Source organism: Nerophis lumbriciformis, linkage group LG12 (genome assembly GCF_033978685.3).
Source record: "Nerophis lumbriciformis linkage group LG12, RoL_Nlum_v2.1, whole genome shotgun sequence".
Taxonomy (NCBI): domain Eukaryota; kingdom Metazoa; phylum Chordata; class Actinopteri; order Syngnathiformes; family Syngnathidae; genus Nerophis; species Nerophis lumbriciformis.
Genome location: NC_084559.2, coordinates 27,228,633 through 27,241,852, shown reverse-complemented (window position 1 = coordinate 27,241,852; position 13,220 = coordinate 27,228,633).

Genomic DNA, 13,220 nt, shown 5'->3' with positions numbered 1-13,220 from the left:
TTTGCAAAATTTCTCACTGGCGTACCGCAAGTAGGGAGGAGATGTCCGTATATTCTTTGGGTGTAAGATAGCGGTCCCGCTCGCTGCGTACCGAGACAAAGATTGTAGATGACTGAAAAGAGGGCTCACTGCGTTCAAATAATCGTGCTCAGGTACTGAGAGCGATGCGCAGATTGAGAGTTATTTTATTTGAAGCCATTTTATTGATGCAGGCAAAGTCATTGACTTCATTTTTACTTATTGTTCGATTAATTGACTTATTAACCGGGCCTATTTGGGTATGCATTGACATGTACTTAGGACATTTTCTCAAAAGTGGAAACTAGAAGGACAAAACAGGGAGTAAATCTGGCTAGGGTTGGTGTCAGAGGCTTCCTGTACATTTCCAAGAAAATGTCGAAAAACTTTCTATGGGAAATTTTAGGGGAAATTTGCTTGTCAACTAATATACATTTTAAAATACCGTATTTTCCGCACCATAAGCCGCCCCGTGTTATAAGCCGCGCCTTCAATGAACGGCATATTTCAAAACTTTGTCCACCTATAAGCCGCCCCGTGTTATAAGCCGCATCTAACTGCGCTACAGGGAATGTCAAAAAAACAGTCAGATAGGTCAGTTAAACTTTAATAATATATTAAAAACCAGCGTTCTAACAACTCTGTTCACTCCCAAAATGTACGGTAATGTGCAAATGTGCAATCACAAACATAGTAAAATTCAAAATAGTGCAGAGCAATAGCAATAACTTAATGTTGCTCGAACGTTAATGTCACAACACACAAAATAAACATAACACTCACTTTCTGAAGTTATTCTTCATTCATAAATCCCTCGAATTCTTCTCCTACGGTGTCCGAATTAAAAAGTTGGGCGAATACGGATCCAAAATGGCCGGCTCCGTCTCGTCGAAGTCATCAGAGTCAGTGTCGCTGTTGTTTTTCCAGCAGTTCCGTGAATCCTGCCTTCCGGAAAGCTCGGACCACAGTTGAGACCGAAATATCCGCCCAGGCATTTACGATCCACTGGCAGATGTTGGCGTATGTCGTCCGGCGCTGTCTCCCTGTCTTAGTGAATGTGTGTTCGCCTTCGGTCATCCATTGTTCCCACGCCGTTCGCAGTCATGCTTTAAATGCCTTGTTGACACCAATATCGAGCGGTTGGAGTCCTTTGGTTAATCCACCCGGAATGACGGCGAGTGTTGTATTTGTGTACTTCACTTGTTTTTTGACACCATCTGTGATGTGGGCGCGCATGGAGTCGTATATCAACATGGACGGAGCTGCGTGAAAAAAGCCACCCGGCCTCTTCGCGTAAACTTCCCTTAACCACTCGCTCATCTTTTCTTCATCCATCCATCCCTTCGAGTTAGCTTTTATGATGACGCCGGCTGGAAAGTTCTCTTTTGGCAAGGTCTTCCTTTTGAATATCACCATGGGTGGAAGTTTCTGGCCATTAGCATGGCAAGCTAGAACCACAGTGTGTCGCTTAGTAGGAGCCATTTTGTGGTCTTTACAGATGTAAACACACAAAGGAAATGAAACGTAATACCCGCGCGCTTCTTCTTCTATGGGGGCGGGTGCTTACCTTGGCGGTTGCTTACCGTAGAAGAAGAAGCACTTCCTCTTCTACGGGGAAAAAAGATGGCGGCTGTTTACCGTAGTTGCGAGACCTAAACTTTATGAAAATTAATCTTAATATTAATCCATATATAAAGCGCACCGGGTTATAAGCCGCACTGTCAGCTTTTGAGTAAATTTGTGGTTTTTAGCTGCGGCTAATAGTGCGGAAAATACGGTAAGCTTTGTGACTTTCACTCTTGAATACAATACAGCGTTACTTCAACTTATAAGAAAATTGCATTCATGACCAAGCTCATATTGCAAAAACCTCATATTTTAATGCAGCCCTGCCCTCTGAAAATAACTGAAATCAACTTAAAGGCCTACTGAAACCCACTACTACCGACCACGCAGTCTTATAGTTTATACATCAATGATGAGATCTTAACATTGCAACACATGCCAATACGGCCGGGTTAGCTTACTAAAGTGCAATTTTAAATTTTGCGCAAAATATCCTGCTGAAAACGTCTCGGTATGATGACGCCTGCGCGTGACGTCACGGATTGTAGACGACATTTTGGGACAACATGGTGGCCAGCTAATAAGTTGTCTGTTTTCATCGCAAAATTCCACAGTATTCTGGACATCTGTGTTGGTGAATCTTTTGCAATTTGTTCAATGAACAATGGAGACAGCAAAGAAGAAAGCTGTAGGTGGGAAGCGGTGTATTGCGGCAGGTGTTGTGCCGGATAACGCACCCCCGACGTAGAATGCACCCCCTGACTGTTGTGCCGGATAACACAGCCGGTGTTTCATTGTTTACATTCCCGGAAGACAGTCAAGCTTTACCATTGGCCTGCGGAGAACTGGGACAACAGAGACTCTTACCAGGAGGACTTTGAGTTGGATGCGCAGACGCGGTACCGTGAGTACGCATGCAGCTGCGGCTTCCAAACATTTGATCGCTTGCCAGTACGTGCGTGCCGCTATGTGCATGTCACGTACGTAACTTTGGGGACATTGGGGAAATATATGTGCTGTATGAACTTTAGGGAGGTGAACGGTACTTTGGGCTGTGGGATTGAGTGTGTTGTGAGTTGTATTGGCGGGTTATATGGATGGGAGGGGGGCGGTGTTTGTTATGCGGGATTCATTTGTGGCATATTAAATATAAGCCTGGTTGTGTTGTGGCTAATAGAGTATATATATGTCTTGTGTTTATTTACTGTTTTAGTCATTCCCAGCTGAATATCAGGTCCCACCCGCCTCTCACAGCATCTTCCCTATCTGAATCGCTCCCACTGCCCTCTAGTCCTTCACTCTCACTTTCCACATACACAAATCTTTCATCCTTGCTCAAATTAATGGGGAAATCGTCGCTTTCTCGGTCCAAATCGCTCTCGCTGCTGGTGGCCATGATTGTAAACAATGTGCAGATGTGAGGAGCTCCACAACCTGTGACGTCACGCTACTCGTCTGCTACTTCCGGTAGAGGCAAGGCTTTTTTATTAGCGACCAAAAGTTGCGAACTTTATCGTCGATGTTCTCTACTAAATCCTTTCAGCAAAAATATGGCAATATCGCGAAATGATCAGGTATGACACATAGAATGGACCTGCTATCCCCGTTTAAATAAGAAAATCGCATTTCAGTAGGCCTTTAATCCACGCTTGGCCCTTCCAAAACACCACAATTGTAACATGTACCATGCCTTTTAAAAAGAAAAACCAACTGTTATACAATAAATATTGTTCAAAAAAATGTACAATAGCATGTGCTACAAAACATCTGCAGTAGTTTTATGTAATCTGTAATAATATTGTACACCTTCGGGCTGCTTCTATGTCCAGTGTTGCCAAGTCCACGTATTATCCGCTTATTATAAGCAATTTGTTTTCATAGACTTGGTTTGCTTGTTTCTATTGTGACATCTGACAACACTGTCTCTGTCGTTTAATGAATGAATGAATGGGTTATACTTGTATAGCGCTTGTCTACCTTCAAGGTACTCAAAGCGCTTTGACAGTATTTCCACATTCATCCATTCACCCACACATTCACACACTGATGGCGGGAGCTGCCATGCAAGGCGCTAACCAGCATCCATCAGGAGCAAGGGTGAAGTGTCTTGCCGAAGGACACAACGAACAATAGGAACTAGGACATCGTTGTTTATGTTCCACACAGATGTATCTGAGTGACACACCAGACAAGCAATTAGTATGTCGGTGTCCCAAAGGTAATGCTCGATTATCCACTTTGTTGAGTCAGGACTAGCTAGAACTAATAGAAACATAAACACAGCATCTGCAGCTTCTCAATATTTTAATATATAAATGTTTGTGGTCGCATGCTGCAGACCGGTTGCAGTTTGTGTGATGCAACTGAAAATCATACCGCGAGGATGACTCGTCGGGTAGGTTGCTAACCGGTAAAAATGTTTTTAATGGTTTGTTTCTCTGATTTGGTCTTCCGATTTTCCTCGCAATAACTTTTTTTGTTCCGATGGCAGGATTGTGTTGATCTCTAAGAGGCGCTCATCGATTGTCTAATCAAAACTCATGTTTATTTATCTACAAATAAAGCAAATCTAAAATATATTAACTCTTTATTGCATACACGGCACAACCCTGTTATAAATATTACTTCAACCGACAATGAAAATGCTCGTAACTCAAGGTATGCTCACAACTTAAACGTGATAGAACGCTTGTATTTCGAATTACTCATAAGTTGAAGTAAATTGAGGTATAATTGTAGTTTAAGATCACGTTTTAGTAAAATATCAATGCATGCAAGTGTGGCTTTGAATAGCTCTGCAATAAATGGTGTGCAATATAAGTGCATGGAACTATGGGATGCACAGTGAAAGTACATTTGCATTTTTAACACAATGATAATGAAGCAATTGCATCCATTTTTGAACCCCCCTACAAATTCCTTCACTCACTACAGTAGAAATCTGACACCATCACTGGAGGAAACGGGATGACTTCCACCAACAGACCCACAGGTCACATGATCAACAGCGAGATTAGGAAGCATAAGAGGTGAACGCCACACCTCAGGCTGACAGGTTATCAGCAGCACAGGGGTCCAGGAGTCAATGGGGGCAGCATTTCACCGAGGTCACATTCCCCTCGACCACAGGAAGCCCCCACACTCAACACATATGACTGTGAGATTGTATCATCTCGTGTTGATGATGTTGCCGTACTGTAGGAGTGCATTTGTTGCTTGTTGTGTTGCCGGACTAGGTTTTGTTTGTTCTGCATGCCACCAGTTGTCTGACTGGTCTAACCTTTTCCAACAGTCATCTCAAAGGCACTCCCTGTAGACGTGTGACTACAACAGTATAATACCGAAATGTCCTCGCACCTTGTTAAGCCTCCTGAAACGCCGCAGCCATCGACTTCTACCCTTTTACATGCCATGGTGAAACTGTGACATAACATGATGCGACACACCCAACATGCCTGCAAAATAACTCATGCCTGATGTAGTCGTTGCGTTGCTTGGCTTCACAAAATGGAACAAACACAAACTGTGTGCGACACCAGTACACTGCCCTGTGGTGGGTGAGCAGGCATGGAGCCACAGCTGTGTCCCCCGCAATCTTGTCCACTGGAGGCCGTAAAGACAGCACTCCCATGTCAAAAAAATGACAAAGGACTGTGGCGGTACGGCGACAAGCACACTGGACAATCATTAGCAGTGTTAAAGAGACTGAATGCAGAAAACTAAAGAAATGATGAACAACATAGATGGAAAAGGTCAATGGGGGCAATCATGGGGCCCTGTCATGTAAATTTAGGCTATGTCTACACCGGATAACCCCTTAAAAGAATAACTATTTAGCCTAAGCCCCGTTTCAGCCACACTAAACTATCATTTAAGGTCCCCCTCCTCGGACAATTGTAAGTGCGCCGTGTATTTCTTGAATCTCCGGCTCTTAGCTTTGTATGGACTCATTGATCGTTTACAAACTGAGTTCGAACAGAACCAACAACCTGGTCCTGAATGTCAACAAGACCAAGGAGATCATCGTTGACTTCAGGAAGCACCAGTCCAGCCACGCTCCACTCTTCATCAACGGCACAGCGTTGGAGATAGTAAGCAGCACCAAGTTCCTGGGGGTGCAGATAACTGACAATATAACCTGGTCCCTACACACCGGAGCTCGTGTAAAAAGAGCTCAGCAGCGCATGCACTTTTTGCGTTGGATGAAAAGAGTACAGCTCCCTCCCCCCATTCTCACCACATTCTACAGAGGCACTATAGAGAGCCTACTGACCAACAGCATCTCTGTCTGGACTGGAGCCTGCAGTGCCTCAGACTGGAAGTCTCTCCAGAGAGTGGTGAGGACGGCGGAAAAGATCATCAGGACTCCTCTTCCTCCTATCCAGGAGATCGCAAAAAGCCGCTGCCTGACCAGGGCTCAGAAAATCTGCCAAGACTCCTCCCACCCCCACCAAGGACTGTTTTCACTGCTGGACTCTAGAAAGAGGTTCCGCAGCCTCCGAAGCAGAACCTCTAGGTTCTGTAACAGCTTCTTCCCTCAGGCCGTAAGACTCTTGAACGCATCATAATTAAATTATCCCCTCAACTCCCCCCAAAATGGATTAACTCGCTGGAATAAAAAAGACAATATAACATACATCCATAAACGTGGATGCATGTGAAAAAGTGCAATATATTTATCTGTACAGTAATGTATTTATTTATTTATATATATGTATATATATTTATTTATTTTATATATATATTTATATATTATTTATATTTATATATATTTATTTATTTAAATATGCGCCTTATTGCTTTTTTATCCTACACTACCATGAGCTTATGTAACGAAATTTCATTCTTATCTGTGCAGTAAAGTTCAAATCTGAATGACAATAAAAAGGAAGTCTAAGTCTAAGTGACGCCAGAAACACCATCAGCCAGCTTCATAATAAAGCGGTTTCGTAACTCGGCGCAAACCTCTGGAAATATGGAGGCGAGTCATCCAGAAATACCGTGTTACTCTTTCCGTCTGTACAGACGCTTGTAGAAATCACACATGAATACCTTAAGAGAAAGCGATTGCAGCTATTTCGGATACAACACTTCTCAGACGGCAAGAGAACTTTCGAATGTCACAGGTCAGCTGTGATTCTACTTAGCAAAAACCTTTGTTCATTTGTCGAAGGAGAGACAACAAGAATGCGAGCTCCCGTGGATGTGATAAAAAAGGTAGCGTGTGCTTTGTATTGCCTGGCCGTCGAGGGAAGACTACGGAAAACAGCGAATGCTTTTGGACTGGCAAAGCAGACTGTATCAGTTATTGTCCGCCATGTATGTCGCGGACTCACCGTCTAGGTCCAGAGTATATAAAGTCACCAAAAACGAATGGACAATGAAGGTGAAGGCAAAAGTGTGAGGAGTGTCCTGACCAGATATCTAGATCCCTAGTTTGATTGATGTAAAATGTTCTTCATCACCTATTTTTCGTGTCTAATAAAGATTTGATTAATTTATGATGGCTCAGGTGTGATTCACTACAATAGGGCCCCACAGCACATTCGATTCCAGTTAATTGAAATACCACAACACTGGATATTGTTCAGATAAGTTAAATTTAAGAACTTGCCCACAAAGCAACACTGGAGGTGACTATGACATGCGCATTTTCCGCGCATGCCTATTAAGTCGCGTTGCGCCGGCGGACGGAGGGAGGAGGAGGTCTTAAACGATGGCATTGTTGTGTGGGGACACGGATAAGGTTAGGTGGTATTTACCCTGGATAACCTAATCCGGTTTAGTGTAAACGGGGCCTTAGTCGGAAGTTAAAGATCACACAGTAGCTTTAAAGTTGTCTAATTTCCAGAGACACAATTTAAATCTTACTGATGGGGAAAAAAAACATGTCTGGGAGGAGTTTGTGCCTAGAGAGTGAATGCAGAGAAAGGATGAATCCTTTCTAAGAAGATGGAGGGCAACCATAGTGCGGCACAAAAAGAGAATCCTGTTTGCTGTCCCTTGATACCGTATACACACCAAGCAGTCTTGGCACCACATTTCAGAGACAGACCCATGTCTTTGTTCAACTAATCGGCAGACCACTCTAAGTGGGCTGTTTTTCAACCCTCTGACACAAAGATACTTTTTCATGACTCCCACCTTAGTGCAATCATTTCCCTGCTCTTCTTCCTCAGATATCAGGGACAGAGAAGTCACTGTGTCTTAATGTGTCAATCCCAGAGTACAGGAGCCCTGAGAAAAGTCCATCCTGACTCTCTGGTCAAACTCGCACAAGTCAGCAATAGGGTTGTACGGTGTACCAGTATTAGTATAGTACCGCGATACTACCGTACTCTACTACACCTACTCAGTGGCTTAGTGGTTAGAGTGTCCGCCCTGAGATCGGTAGGTTGTGAGTTCAAACCCCGGCCGAGTCATACCAAAGACTATAAAAATGGGAGCCATTACCTCCCTGCTTGGCACTCAGCATCAAGGGTTGCAATTGGGGGTTAAATCACCACAAAATGATTCCCGGGCGCGGTCACCGCTGCTGCCCACTGCTCCCCTCACCTCCCAGGGGGTGATCAAGGGTGATGGGTCAAATGCAGAGAATAATTTCGCCACACCTAGTTAGTGTGTGACAATCATTGGTACTTTAACTTTAACTTTAACTTTACTAATGAATCATTTTCGGTACTATACCGCCTCTGAAAAGTACCGGTTCGCCATCCCCACTCAGGAAATGGACACATGAGGACTTTGAATATGACGAATGTATGATCCTGTAACGATTGATACCCAAATTTGTGGTATCATCCAAAACTAGTGTAAAGTATCAAACAACAGAAGAATAAGTGATTATTACATTTTAACAGAAGTGTAGATAGAACATGTTAAAAGAAAAAGTACGCAGATATTAACAGTAAATGAACAAGTAGATTAATAATCCATTTTCTACCACTTGTCCTTAATCAAGTTGACAAAATAATAGAATGGAAAATGACACAATATATTACTGCATAAGTCCGCAGACTAATTAGGAGACTTTGTTTGTTTACTTACTACTAAAAGACAAGTTGTCTTGTATGTTCACTATTTTATTTAAGGGCAAACTTGCAATAAGAAACATATGTTTAATGCATACTTGCCAACCCTCCCGGATTTTCCGGGAGACTCCCGAAATTCAGCGCCTCTCCCGAAAACCTCCCGGGACAAATTTTCTCCCAAAAATCTCCCGAAATTCAAGCACACAATATAAACAGCATACCTGCCCAATCATGTTATAACTGTAGAATGATCGAGGGCGAGTTCTTGGTTTCTTATGTGGGTTTATTGTTAGGCAGTTTCATTAACGTCCTCCCAGCGCGGTAACAACACACAACAACAGCATTTTCGTCTACAGTAAAGCAGTTCCTCTGCCGTAAACAGAAATGTTGTGACACTCTTAAACAGGACAATACTGCCATTTAGTGCATTTGATGAAAGCACTTTTGTGCGTGCCACACAGCAATGCATCATCAGAGAGGGTTTTTAGCATGGTTAGAAAAATAGTGACAGAGAATAGAACAAGGATGGACAATTCAACCCTTAACTCAACAATGAGTAGATGAGTGTTGTGTGTGTATATGTGTAAATAAATGAACACTGAAATTCAAGTATGTATTTTATATATATATATATATATATATATATATATAATAAAGTAAATATATATATATATATATATATATATATATATATATATATATATATATATATATATATATATATATATATATATATATATATATATATATATAATAAAGTAAATATATATATATATATATATAATAAAATAAATATATATTTAGAGCTAGAATTCACTGAAAGTCAAGTATTTCTTATATATATATATATATATATATATATATATATATATATATATATATATATATATATATATATATATATATGAAATACTTGACTTAGTATTTCTTATATATATATATATACATATTAATATATATACATATATATATATATATATATATATATATATATAATAATATATATATATATATATATATATATATATATATATATATATATATATATATATATATATATATATATATATATATATATATATATATATATATATATATATATGAAATACTTGACTTGGTGAATCCTAGCTGTAAATATACTCCTCCCCTCTTAACCACGCCCCCAACCACGCCCCCGGCCCCCACCTCCCGAAATCGGAGGTCTCAAGGTTGGCAAGTATGGTTTAATGTACCCTTAGATTTTTTGTTAAAATAAAGCCAATAATGCAATTTTTTGTGGTCCCTTTTTTTTTTAGCAAAGTACCGAAAAGTATCGAAATGATACCAAAATATTGGTATCGGGACAACACTAGTCAGCAATGCAAAACCTCTTTTTCAGTACAGTACCATTCGGCACAGTTCATTTTAGCATCCTTCATGTGGTGTACCAACTGCAGCCTAGAGCACCGAAAGAATGAAGTGAGAAACCCTTCGTATTGTTGATGAAAATGTGACATCTTAACGGAGTCACTTGGAGAGGTGGGAAAACGTATCAAATGGAAAGTGGACGATACTAAATCAATCAATCAAAGTTTATTTATATAGCCCATATCAGGGCAAGAAAGCGGTACAATGGACGAGGAGTGGATCTAGTTAATAGTGTGAGAGTCCAGTCCATAGTGGGGAGGTACAGAACTTCAAATTAGATGTCTGCTTGCCAAGTAGGGACATTTATTCATGTTATTGCTGAGCAGGATACTACAGTTCTCAGGTATCTGCTATTCCATATATATAGAATTGTAGCTCCTGAATTGTAATCTAATGGGAGGTGCTCAAATATCCCCACCTCTAGTCTCACAAAAGGACAATATCATCCATTCAAACCAAATATCACATTTCACTCAACATACTGTGGCTCAGTTCTTATGCCTTCGCTTACAGCGCCGACATTTGGGAACCAGGGTCAGGTGATAAAAGAAAGGTAAAAATATTAAAAATGTATTTGTGGTGCATTCAAGGAACATTAAAGGGGAACATTATCACCAGACCTATGTAAGCGTCAATATATACCTTGATGTTGCAGAAAAAATACTATATATTTTTTTAACCGATTTCCGAACTCTAAATGGGTGAATTTTGGCGAATTAAACGCCTTTCTATTATTCGCTCTCGGAGCGATGACGTCACAATCCGCCATTTTCTCAAACACATTACAAACACCGAATCAAATCAGCTCTGTTATTTTCCGTTTTTTTCGACTGTTTTCCGTACCTTGGAGACATCATGCCTCGTCGGTGTGTTGTCGGAGGGTGTAACAACACGAACAGAGACGGATTCAAGTTGCACCAGTGGCCCAAAGATGCGAAAGTGGCAAGAAATTGGACGAAATGTGTTCAAAATACGAGGGTGCGGGGAAAGCCGACGAAAATGGTCAGTCGTTTGTTCCGCACACTTTACCGACGAAAGCTATGCTACGACAGAGATGGCAAGAATGTGTGGATATCCTGCGACACTCAAAGCAGATGCATTTCCAACGATAAAGTCAAAGAAATCTGCCGCCAGACCCCCATTGAATCTGCCGAAGTGTGTGAGCTATTCAGGGACAAAGGACCTCGGTAGCACGGCAAGAAATGGCGGCAGTTTGTTCCCGCAGACGAGCGAGCTAAACCCCCTGGATGGCTTGGCTCACACCGCTTCTACCGTCCCTTATGCCACCAAAGATGATCAAGAGAAGAATATCGACCCGAGCTTCCCTGGCCTGCTGACATCAACTCCAAAACTGGACAGATCAGCTTTCAGGAAAAGAGAGCTGATGAGGGTATGTCTACAGAATATATTAATTGATGAAAACGTTATTCATTACTCGCGGTTTTACGTAAATTATTATACATAAACTGTGTTTACCAATAATTTTGCTTAAAAACAATACAACACTTAAAAACAAACACATACCAATCGTTGGTTAGAAGGCGATCCCCAAATTCGTCCTCGCTTTTTCCCGTGTCGCTGGCTGTCGTGTCGTTTTCGTCGGTTTCGCTTGCATACGGTTCAAACCGATATGGCTCAATAGCTTCAGTTTCTTCTCCAATTTCGCTTAAGCCGCTGAAATCCGAGTCTGAATTTGAGCTAATGTCGCTATACCTTGCTGTTCTATCCGCCATGTTTGTTTGTATTGGCATCACTATGTGACGTCACAGGAAAATGGACTGGTGTATATAACGATGGTTAAAATCAGGCACTTTGAAGCTTCTTTTAGGGATATTGCGTGATGGGTAAAATTTTGAAAAAAACTTCGAAAAATAAAATAAGCCACTGGGAACTGATTTTTAATGGTTTTAATCCTTCTGAAATTGCGATAATGTTCCCCTTTAAGCATACAGACTGTGTGTATTTGCGGCGGTGATGTTAGGTTTATGGTGGGGGCCAGAAAGAAGTCTCGCAAAAATAACAATGATAAATTAATCAAACTAAAGACCAGAAAGGGGCCACAAACAAAATCTTGTTTAAGGCCAGACAAACCCAATGGCTGGCCCTGACCCCATGTCTTCCTGGCCAGCATTAGCCAGTAAGCAGAGGTGGGTAGTAACGCGCTACATTTACTCCGTTACATCTACTTGAGTAACTTTTGGGATAAATTGTACTTCTAAGAGTAGTTTTAATGCAACATACTTTTACTTTTACTTAAGTATATTTATAGAGAAGGAGCGCTACTTTTACTCGCTACTTTTATCTACATTCAGCTCGCTACTCGCTACTAATTTTTATCGATCTGTTAATGCACGCTTTGTTTGTTTAGGTCTGTCAGACAGACCTTCAAAGTGCCTGCCTTACTGGTGACGTTTCACTTCGTTCCACCAATCAGATGCAGTCACTGGTGACGTTGGACCAATCAAACAGAGACAAATGGTCACATGACCTGACTTAAACAAGTTGAAAAACGTATTGGGGTGTTACCATTTAGTGGTCAATTGTACGGAATGTGTACTGTACTGTGCAATCTAATAATAAAAGTTCCAATCAATCAATCAAAAGTGTGAAGGAAAAAATAAACTTTTTTTATTTCAACCGTACATCCCGTCAAAAGCCTCAAGACTGACCGCACATGAGGACGTTCCTGTCTTCACAATAAAAGTGCCGCTCCATCGCGCCTGCGCTTTCAAAACAAGAGTCTCCGAAAGCCAGCGCAAACAAGCTAGCAAGCTACGGAGTTTGACGCCAATATATTTCTTGTAAAGTGTATAAAAACGAATATGGAAGCTGGACAAATAGGATGCCAAAAACCCACCACTTTCATGTGGTATTAGACAGAAAGGAGGAACTTTTCTTCTCCTCCATTTGAAAACGTGGACATTATCATCACTACTGTCTGATTACAATCAATGCAAGTCATCAGAATCAGGTAATACACCAACTTATATTCTAGTCTTCATTAAAGAAAGGAATCTATATGTTAAACATGCATGTATATTCATTAAAACACCTTTAACATGTAAACAAAAACAGCAAAATAAATACATATAAATGATATACTGTATATATCAATGTATATGTATATATATATATATATATATATATATATATATATATATATATATATATATATATATATATATATATATATATATA